Raw genomic sequence first — 10,792 nt, forward strand, 5'->3', positions numbered from 1 at the left:
CTCCTATGTGTCTGAACTTATCTCATCTCTCGGCACACGTTTCAAAATCGGCGCAGACAAGAATCTCCACCATTTTCTCTCCATCAAAATCGCACGGGACATCGAGAATCTTCTTCTATACATGTTGCAAACTCACTACATAGAAGATGTTGTGGACCGCTTTCTGACACCCCCCTCGATTTCTACTCTGACTCCAACGGACACCTTCTTCAAAGATCTCCGCCGCCGGCAAGCGGACGACGCCCCCTCTCCCGGACCGTACAACCAAATCATCGGCTCTCTGTTGTGGGTAGCCCAATGAACTCGGCCAGATGTTTCGTTTGCTGTCAACAAGCTTTCAAAATTTCTCAAGAATCCCTTGGCAGCTCACTGGTTCGCCGCGATCCGCATCCTAAACTACTTGAACACAACCAAAAATCTCCGTCTTCGTCTCGGCGGTACGTTAACATGCAGTGGTTTCTCAGATGCCGACTGGGAAGAAGATCGCGAAGACAGGCGCTCAACGTTGGCTTACACCTACTGGGTGGGTGACGGGGCAATCTCGTGGAAATCAAGGAAACAGGCAACCGTGTCGCTATCAAGCACTGAATCAGAATACAAAGCGCTCTCAGATTCGTGCAAAGAAGGACTGTGGCTGCGTAACATTCTCACAGAAATTCATCTCCGTCCTCACGCTGGACTCCCTCTACATGTCGATAACAAAGGGGCGGAAGCACTTGCGAACAATCCGGAACATCACTCACGGACCAAGCACATTGACGCCCGTTATCATTTTGTTCGGGAATGTGTCAAAGATCGCAAAATTGGAATCTTTCACGTCTCCACACACGACATGCTTGCCAATATGCTCACAAAGCCGCTCCCGCGCGTCTTACTCGAAAAACACAGGACCATGTTCGGCATAGTTTAAATCCTAATACTCTCTCATATCTCTCTCTTTGTTTGTCTTTCCATTCCATCTCAGGTTTTCAGCAAGGGGGGGTGTTGAGGTGGCTCATCTTGTAGTATGCTTCAATATTTCATGTCATGTACATATCACACTCTGTGAAATCTGTTTTCCTCTTCTCTCCGAACACTATATAACCTGGAGCAGCAGTGTTGGTCAAAGTCTTTTCCCCATACTTACAACACACTCACCCCGCTTGTCTTTGCTGCTCCAGGTCAGATTCTCCTCTCTTTCTCATTTGTTTTCTCACTTCATTCCTATGTTGAAATATATCCTTCCAACACACTCACTCCGCTCGTCTTTGCTGCTCCAGTTTGTCGCAACATTCTCCATTCAGCAAAAGGGTTTCACAATCACCTTTGAGTCTTACAGCGTGTATTCTCCAAAGGCCGACGAATTGTCTCCTGGCAGCGATCCGCCCTCAAACCAAGGAACATTGAGCACCTGTTGTGTCTCAAGGGATGGTACCAGGCTTTCAATGGCCCCTTGTAAAATCCTTTCATCTTTTATCAGTGCCTACACCCGTTTCCTTGGGGTTCTTGCTTGTGCTTCTCAACTTGTTTCATTAAAATAAACCTATACATACTACATATGGCCATTGTACCGACAAAAACAACACAAAATCCAAAAAAAAAAAGACACCACCCCCAAAGAAATCCTCCTTCCGCAAAATAACACTATATGCCCCAGGGTTCAGGGCATTTTTAAGGCCCATCCCAATTCCCCGGGCCCTGGGACATGACCCTAACCTCTCTTTTGGGGCACAGCCTCATTGCTTGAGTCCCAAGGAGGTCTTCTGTGTGATTAGTGAAAGAAGAAAATATTGAAATGGGTAGCGTGAAGACTTTTTTTGATGAAGTCGGGCTCAAGGGGGGAAAACAAATCCCAATCCCTTATGGGGCTTGGGGGTCACAGTCATGCTCTGTTACCGGATGTGCAGGTCTGTGCACCCGAGGAGATTGTGAAGTGGGTCTTATAGCCTAGCCCCTGCCCACACGTGAGCTAGGCTAGAGGCCTCCCCCCGGCCTAGAATTGTGCATTAGTTATGGGTTCAAACTGGGCTTCACTTCAACCACCACCAGATATCCTGAGTGGGATATCCAGTAAGAAATACAGGATACCTTGTATCCCAAAGCACACTCCTATTACGTAGTGTGCTTTGGCACACTCCTATAACGGAGTGTGCTTTGGAAAACTCCTATAACGGAGTGTGCTTTGGCACACTCCTATAACGGAGTGTGCTTTGGCACACTCCTATAACGGAGTGTGCTTTGGCACACTCCTATAACGGAGTGTGCTTTGGCACACTCCTATAACGGAGTGTGCTTTGGCACACTCCTATAACGGAGTGTGCTTTGGCACACTCCTATAACGGAGTGTGCTTTGGCACACTCCTATAACGGAGTGTGCTTTGGCACACTCCTATAACGGAGTGTGCTTTGGCACACTCCTATAACGGAGTGTGCTTTGGCACACTCCTATAACGGAGTGTGCTTTGGCACACTCCTATAACGGAGTGTGCTTTGGCACACTCCTATAACGGAGTGTGCTTTGGCACACTCCTATAACGGAGTGTGCTTTGGCACACTCCTATAACGGAGTGTGCTTTGGCACACTCCTATAACGGAGTGTGCTTTGGCACACTCCTATAACGGAGTGTGCTTTGGCACACTCCTATAACGGAGTGTGCTTTGGCACACTCCTATAACGGAGTGTGCTTTGGCACACTCCTATAACGGAGTGTGCTTTGGCACACTCCTATAACGCAGTGTGCTTTGGCACACTCCTATAACGCAGTGTGCTTTGGCACACTCCTATAACGCAGTGTGCTTTGGCACACTCCTATTACAGAGTGTGCTTTGGCATACTCCTATTATGGAGTGTGCTTTGGCACACTCCTATAACGCAGTGTGCTTTGGCAAACTCCTATTATGGAGTGTGCTTTGGCACACTCCTATAACGCAGTGTGCTTTGGCAAACTCCTATTACAGAGTGTGCTTTGGCATGCTCTTATTACGGAGTGTGCTTTGGCACACTCTTATTACGGAGTGTGCTTTGGCACACTCCTATCTATTACGGAGTGTGCTTTGGCACACTCCTATCTATTACGGTGTGTGCTTTGGCACACTCCTATCTATTACGGAGTGTGCTTTGGCACACTCCTATCTATTACGGTGTGTGCTTTGGCACACTCCTATCTATTACGGAGTGTGCTTTGGCACACTCCTATCTATTACGGTGTGTGCTTTGGCACACTCCTATCTATTACGGAGTGTGCTTTGGCACACTCCTATCTATTACGGAGTGTGCTTTGGCACACTCCTATCTATTACAGTGTGTGCTTTGGGATAAAGGGTATCCTGGATTTCTTACTGGATATCCCACTCAGGATATCTGGTAGTGGTTGAAGTGCTAGTTGCCTTGAAGGGAAATTTCTAGAACCACTCTCAGTATTGCAATGAATCTAGCTCAGTGGAAGTACTCAGTACTCTGCTACTACACACAACAGTCAACTGAAGGAGAAAGGAAAGAGAAAGAGAGAGAAATGAAAGGTGCTCACCTAGAGCCTCAGTCTTCCCAACTGAGCTACACCCACATGGGCCCCACCGGGAATCCAAGTACATAGATTCCACAGTGAGGATTGGCGTAGATGGGCATGGATTTACCAATCTACAACAAAATTTGGGCCTACGGAGGCATACATACGGCAATTGGGCATACGGAGGCATACGGTGTAGGACTTGTGTGGGACACTAAATATAATTTGGTGAAATATCCGCTGAGGGGGAAATAAATTGCTTAATAGGTTGAAAGTCTATTACAACTTGCGGGTGGTTTGAAAGACCTGCCCCTCTAATAATAGTATGCAAATATCTAAGAGTCTTGTAATCAATATTTATAAAGATATGGCTGATTCCAAGATAGATCTTACTTTCATATAGTGATCTCTATCAGACCTAGATCACTTGATTCAACAGGCTAGCAAATCTGTTATAACTTCTTTGCTCGCAGGCAATATACTTACTTTGTTATACTTGTACTACATGTTACTAATATGCTGTTTAACTCGAACTTGTTGTTGTGTTATGCTTGGTTCTACTACTGCCAAAACACTAATACTGCTACTAAACTTTTACGCTACTTGTACTAACCACTAATACCGCTAATAACCGCACTGCTGACTAAACTACCATATGTGACCCAACCTCTGTAGGCTGATGATAACTAAACTAACTAACCACTTGTGACCAAACCTCTCTAGGCTGATGGGGAAAAGTCTGATGAGGGGAGAAACGGCCTCCTTATATATTGAAGGGTGAGGAATTTTTGCTCCAGGGAAGCTCCTCATGAGGGATTATTGCTGCAGGGGATCTCGACTACACAGCCTCTCATGCATGTACTGCGGTGCATGCACAAACAACAAGGGGTTTATGCTGCAGGAGACACTCAGCTACACAGCATCTGCATGCGTGTGCTGCACTGCCTTACAAACAATGAGGGATTTATGCTGCAGGAGACACTTCCTGTACAGCTTATCTGCCTGCATATGCTGTGCTACATGTACAAACAATGAGGGATTCATGCTGCGGGAGACACTTCCTGTACAGCTTATCTACCTGCATATGCTGTACTATGTGTACAAACAATGAGGGATATATGCTGCATGAGGCGCTTGAGCTACACAGCACTTTCATGCATGTACTGCGCTGCATGATGTCATGTGTTGCTATGCAACCAAGCCACCTTCCATCCTCTTCCACACACTCTGCATCCACTGTCTAACCTGTTCCATCCCCAATGTTGGGGGTCAAGGCCTCTCCTCCCATCTTGCTCCTTCTTCCCTTCTTCCCCCGCACTTTATTACACACTCCCTATACTATAATACTTCTGCAGTGTGCTTTTGGCATTGTCACGCATATAGAAAACCACAACGGCAGCATACGGCCCTCAGGAGCCCTCAGGCTCCCGCTCCACGCCAGTTTCGTGCTCCGCACGCATGCCTGTATGGGCTTTGTACTATGTAAATACATAACCCATATTTATTTTTGTACAGTGGGTCATCTAATGTTTTTGGCACCACATTTTTGAATGCAGAAGCTCAGGCCACAGCCTTCAAGTCATGAGATTGGCTACAGGGGTGGAAAATAGGTTCCTAAGAATGATTATGAAATAATAAAAAAGTAAAAATAAAAAAATGAAAAATGTGGATTTTTTTTCCGGACCTACTTCGCGCAGCAGCAAAAAACTCTTTGCGCACAGAATGGACCGTCCCCCGACGTTGTAAGACTCAAAAGTGGTTGTGAAACCCTTTTGCTGAATGGAGAAGGGGATGATGGAGGTGCAAAACTCTGCCCTTCTATACTATCAGATAACAAGACCCACCAAGCTAAGCTTGGCAAGTTTTAATCAAGTGATAGGTCTGGTCTAGTTCCAGATGAAGTTGTTCGATGACAGGTATGTGAGATTTGAGAGTGAGTTCAGTAGTTATTTGCAAATATAAGGGTTGTAGTGATGGGTGAAGGTGATGGTAAGTGTGAAGGGTGGTATGTAAATAACTGGGGAATACTGAGCTGAGGGAAAAACAACTGGGGGGGAGAGAGCTCCTTATATAGACAAATGTGAGGGATTTTAGCTACAAGGGGGACCCTGGATGAGGGATTTTAGCTGGTGGGCTGCATACAAGTGGTGTCAGAAGATACTAAATACAGACAAAAAGTGGGGTGAGAAATGAAAGATGAGGTCATACTATGCAAGGAGTGCATAAAAAAAGCGGGGAAATGTCAAATACAGAGGTACTTCATGCAAGGGATGCATGAGTGGTGTCAGACTAATGCAAGGAGTGCAGAAATGGGGTCAGAAGACTGCATGCAGCTGCAAGGGGTGCATAAATGAAGCGGGGACATGTCAAATACAGAAGAAATGGGGTTGGTCCCCTGCATATGCAGTGGAGATAAGAGGGATAGAAAAGAGTATGTGTTTGGCTGGGGCTGAGTATGCGTATACCTGGGAAAGGTGACTTGAGGGGTGTGACAGGTTAATGACTGGGGCTGGCCGTGTCCATGAGGGTCCAAGAGGGTGTAACTTTCAATCCAGCGGGGTTCCAGTGACGCTTCCAGTGGTGACTAAGGGTTAAATTGGCCGTAGAATCCATTTCTGAGGTCTATTTGATGGTATCTTGAGGCGTATTGTGAGTAATTATGTAGTATAGAAAAAAAACTTTTGATTTTTCACTTTTCCGTCTACCACATTGTCAAGCCCGCTGTGCGCGCAAGCCAAAAAATACTTCGCGCACAGCAACTTCCCCCAAAAGAAGGAGGGAGTTTTTCTGGATTTTTTTTTTGATGGATCAAAAGAGGGGGTCTTGCTTGCCCCCTCCAAAAAATCTTGGATTTTTTGGAGGTGTCCTCCATCATGTAAATTTTTTTATAATATTAATCCAAAAAATAAGCTCCCCCTGCCCCGATAACCCACCCCGGGGAATTTTGACCTGCCAAAACTCAAGCGGTCGGGTGTGCAGCCCCTCAAAAAGAAAGTTCGAGGGGCAGCAGCTCCGGCTAACTCTGAGCCGCCGTGCCGTGCCGATGGCCGGCACAGGCCATCAAGCGGAGTTACACGCTCCCCAATGACCGGCCAGCACAGACTACCGGTCATTGAGGGGATCATGTACTCCTCTCGATGGCCACTCTGTTTTGGTCATCGACACGAGTACAAACTTCCCTCGATGACGTTCCGGTCACGAGGGGAGTGTTCACTCCTCTCGACAACCAGAGCAATTGGGCCGTCAAGGGGAGTACGTACATACATACTCCTCCCTTGATGACCGGAACATTCCGGTCATCAAGAGGAATAAATCCTTCCCCCAATGACTGAGTCCGTTCCGGTCATCGAGGGGGGTGCTCACTCCTCTCGATGACTGTAACGGGGCTCTTACAGGTGATTGGACAGAGCGCGGTGATGAACGCAAAAAGGTAGTGACAAAGATCTGAGTATCGTATTCGATGAGAAAGAGATACCAGATCAAAGCAACAGGCCTTTTATGTACAACCAATGATAACTACGAGTGAAATAGCATAAGCAGCATGAAATAGGATGAGATATTTATGCTGCAGTGAGATACATAATAGGCATGATCATATTTAATATAAGTGAAATACATAATACTAAAGGAGAAGAATAGTCTTCGATACATCTACATGAGAAGCCTTGTAATAGTAAGTCCGGGGGTTACGTAATCCCTAGGACACACAGCTACAACTATCCCCCCCTTAATCATAGGCGCCGACCCGGAGCTGATAAATCCATAATTCGAGGAAACCAACAATCATGTGCCGCCAACCGGAACCTTTGCCACCGCTTTTGCCGCCGAAACCAAGTCCTTCTGCGCCGCCACCTTGCGTCAATCATCGGCCTTTGCAATGGCCGGGGGAGTCGCCCACATTTTGTTTGGAATGACTGATTGTGTTGATACCGGTCGTAAGTCATTTCCATTTACTGGGCGGTGATAATCGTTTCCATTATGATCTGATAAAATGTAAACATTGCCTTCCAGGACCGCTTTGATAGCAAAAGGGCCGAACCAACAAGGTTTTCCCTTTGTATGAGATTCGTTTCGAAGTTTCACATAATCGCCAGGTTCATGAATCCAGAGTGAGTCCTTTCCAAGCTTTTTGTCGAATAACTGTTTATTTTTCGAAGCTTTCTTGTTTTGACCTTCTAACGCTTTGATTCTATTCTGATTTAACTGGGTAATTCTAGTTTGCAGTTGTTTTTCAGAAGCGGTTACTGGGTGTTTTGCGACCATCTTGATATTATCGGAAGGTAATCGGGGTCGCACTCCATACACCAATTCAAAAGGGGAGAATTTACTGGAGTCATTGATGTGAATCCGAGTAGAGTACAGTGCCGCTGGGAAAACGTCATCCCAACGCGCCGGATCCCCCGTCGTATTCAGCCTGAACAATGTCGCCTCCAAAATCCCATTGTACCGCTCGTTCTTGCCATTCGTCCGAGGATGGTAACCCGAAGTGTTTAGCTTCTTGATATTTCCTGCCGAAAGGAACCGCAACAATCCTCCAGACAGAAAATTCGAGCCTCTATCTGTAAGAAATTCTTTAGGTAAACCGAAAGGCGTGATAACTTCGTTCAATATTACTTCAGCTACTTTCGTCGACGTCGCCTCCTTCATTGGTACCGCTATCGGCCATCCGGTACAGTGATCAATCACCGTCAAAATCCATTTATACTGGTTTTTTGATGACTCAGGCATCGAAATAAAATCCGCAGACCATCGTTCAAAGGGACCCACAACAGGTAACGGTATCTGTTGTCCAGTTTCTTGCGATTGTCTTGCCCGTTCATTAATTTGACAAGATTCACAGGTTTGCACATAGCTTCGAACATCATGATAACGCGTCGGCCACCACCCTCGACCTCTCAATAAGTTAAGGGTGGCATCACGACCTCGATGTCCCGCGTCGTCATGCACTTTTCGCAACAAATGATATCTGTAAGTAGATATAATAAAAGGTGACCTTTCCTCATTTCCCGGGCGGCCCAGGTAAATTAAAGTCTCTTCCTCTTCATCCACTTCAAATCGTTCTAACATATCGACCGCTCTTCTGACTAAACCGTCTGGTACAGTCTTTGGAAAAGTCCTACTCAACTTCAAATACGTCGGTATGATAAGTGGCCAGTCCTAATCGCGCAGATCCTCATTGACCAGTTTAAAGACCATCAGGTCACTTCGCCGGGAAAGAGCATCAGGAACAACATTCTCAACGCCTTTCTTATATCTCACGTCAATATCCATTTCCGCGAATTCTTCCACCCATCTCGTCAGGCGTCTGGATGGTAAACTCTGCGACTTCAAATATTGGAGAGAAGCGTGGTCAGTATAAAAAATGGTGGTGCACATAGCTCCATCCAAGTACACGTGCCACTTCCTCCAGGCATGGATAATAGCAAATAATTCTCTCTCCTGAGCGGGATAATTACATTGTGCTGAATTCAATTTTTTCGATTCATAGGCAACAGGATGCCATTTTTCTTCCTTGTCCGTTTGCAGAAGTACAGCTCCAACCACAAAATACAATGCATCAGTCTCAGCAATAAACGGCTTTGAGGTATCAGGCATCAACAAAACAGGTGCTGTAATCATCGCGTTTTTCAAAACCTCAAAAGCTAACTGATGTACAGGTAGCCACAAAACTTTTTGTTTCTTTGTAACATTACCTCCCGTTAGATCATTTAGAGGAGCCGCAATTTTTGCGAAATTTTGGATGTACCTACGATAGTAACCGCACAATCCCAAAAACGCACGTACGTCGTAGACATTCAAAGGTCAAGGCCAGTCTTTTATCGCCTCTAACTTGTCTTCCATTGGGCGAACATGGTTATGCAAAATGATATGTCCCACATACTGTAGTTCTTTATGACCAAAGAAACACTTATGCCCACTACACTTTAATTCCTCATCTTGTAGTACCTGTAACACTTTATCAATGTGTTTCAGATGTTCATCCTCATTTTTTGAATAAATAAGAATATCATCCAGATAAACTTGCACAAAGTGATCAATGAACGGTCGGAGGATTTGAGTCATCATCCTCTGAAAAGTACTCAGGGCATTCACCAGACCGAACGGCATCACAAGCCATTCGAAGTGCCCGTACTTCGTCCCAAACGCTGTCTTCGGAACGTCTGCCGGGCTAATTCGCATTTGGTGAAACCCTTGCTGTAAGTCGATTTTAGTGAAATACTTCGCACCCAATAAGGAATCAAAACATTCTTGGATCAGTGGCAACGGATGCCGATCCTTCCGAGTCACGCTGTTCAATGCTCAATAATCCACACAAAACCTCAAAGCACCATTTGAGTTTTTAGCAAAGAGGATTGGAGAAGACCAAGACAAGATGGACGGTTGAATAAAACCCTGACTTTGCAGTTTTTCCAATCGCTCTTTCAATTCTTTCAATAGTAACGGCGATAATTGACGTACCGGCTGAGAGACCGGCTTTGCATCTCCCGTATCAACGAGATGCTCTATTACACGTTTTTTCCTTGATGCCTCTTCAATAGGATTGAACAAATCAGCAAATTCATTTACCTTTTTTCTGAGCCGATCTGCAAACAAACCGTTCCCCGGAAAATTGACAGGAAACGTAGATGCAACTTCCTCCCTTGTACCCAAAGGTACTACTGGAACAGGGACACAAACAAACAATTCATTATGTTGTTTTTTCATCTCAGACTTAAACTGGTGTCTTGAGCATTGACCAATGTCAATCGTCTCAAGCGTATTCAACGTATGTTTCTCAATAACATTTAAACAAGTAGAAGTCGGACAAAAATTTACTGATTTACCATTCGGGTGTCTCAGTACCCATTCATTCTTCGTCCAATCTGTAGAAAGGACAAAGGCCGATATCCAATCGCGTCCCAAAATCAAATCATAAGATGACAAAGGAATAACTTTACATTTCGCATCCATAGGGACTAACGCTAACTCAATGTGAATGACACTACATTCATTTCTAGTCACAGTTTGGCCAAAAGCGCCGCTCACGCCGAAATTCGCACTAGGGAGTCGCGACAATCCCCTGTCAGTCACCAAAGCTTCTGACACATACGAACAACTAGCCCCGGTATTAAACAAGACTTGACACATCCGGCCGCTGATGGGCGCAAAAAAATCAACAATAAGAGAATCATTCTCTGCACAAACGGTAAGCAAAGACTCAGGTTTGTAACTCCCAAGTCCATCCAATAAAGAGTCAGACACCCCCGCCGAACTTACCTTCATCTTACTCACCCTCAACCCTTTCTCTAAAGGACTTAACGTTGCTT

The sequence above is a fragment of the Puccinia triticina genome, chromosome 1A (assembly GCF_026914185.1).
Source record: "Puccinia triticina chromosome 1A, complete sequence".
NCBI classification, from domain to species: Eukaryota; Fungi; Basidiomycota; class Pucciniomycetes; order Pucciniales; family Pucciniaceae; genus Puccinia; species Puccinia triticina.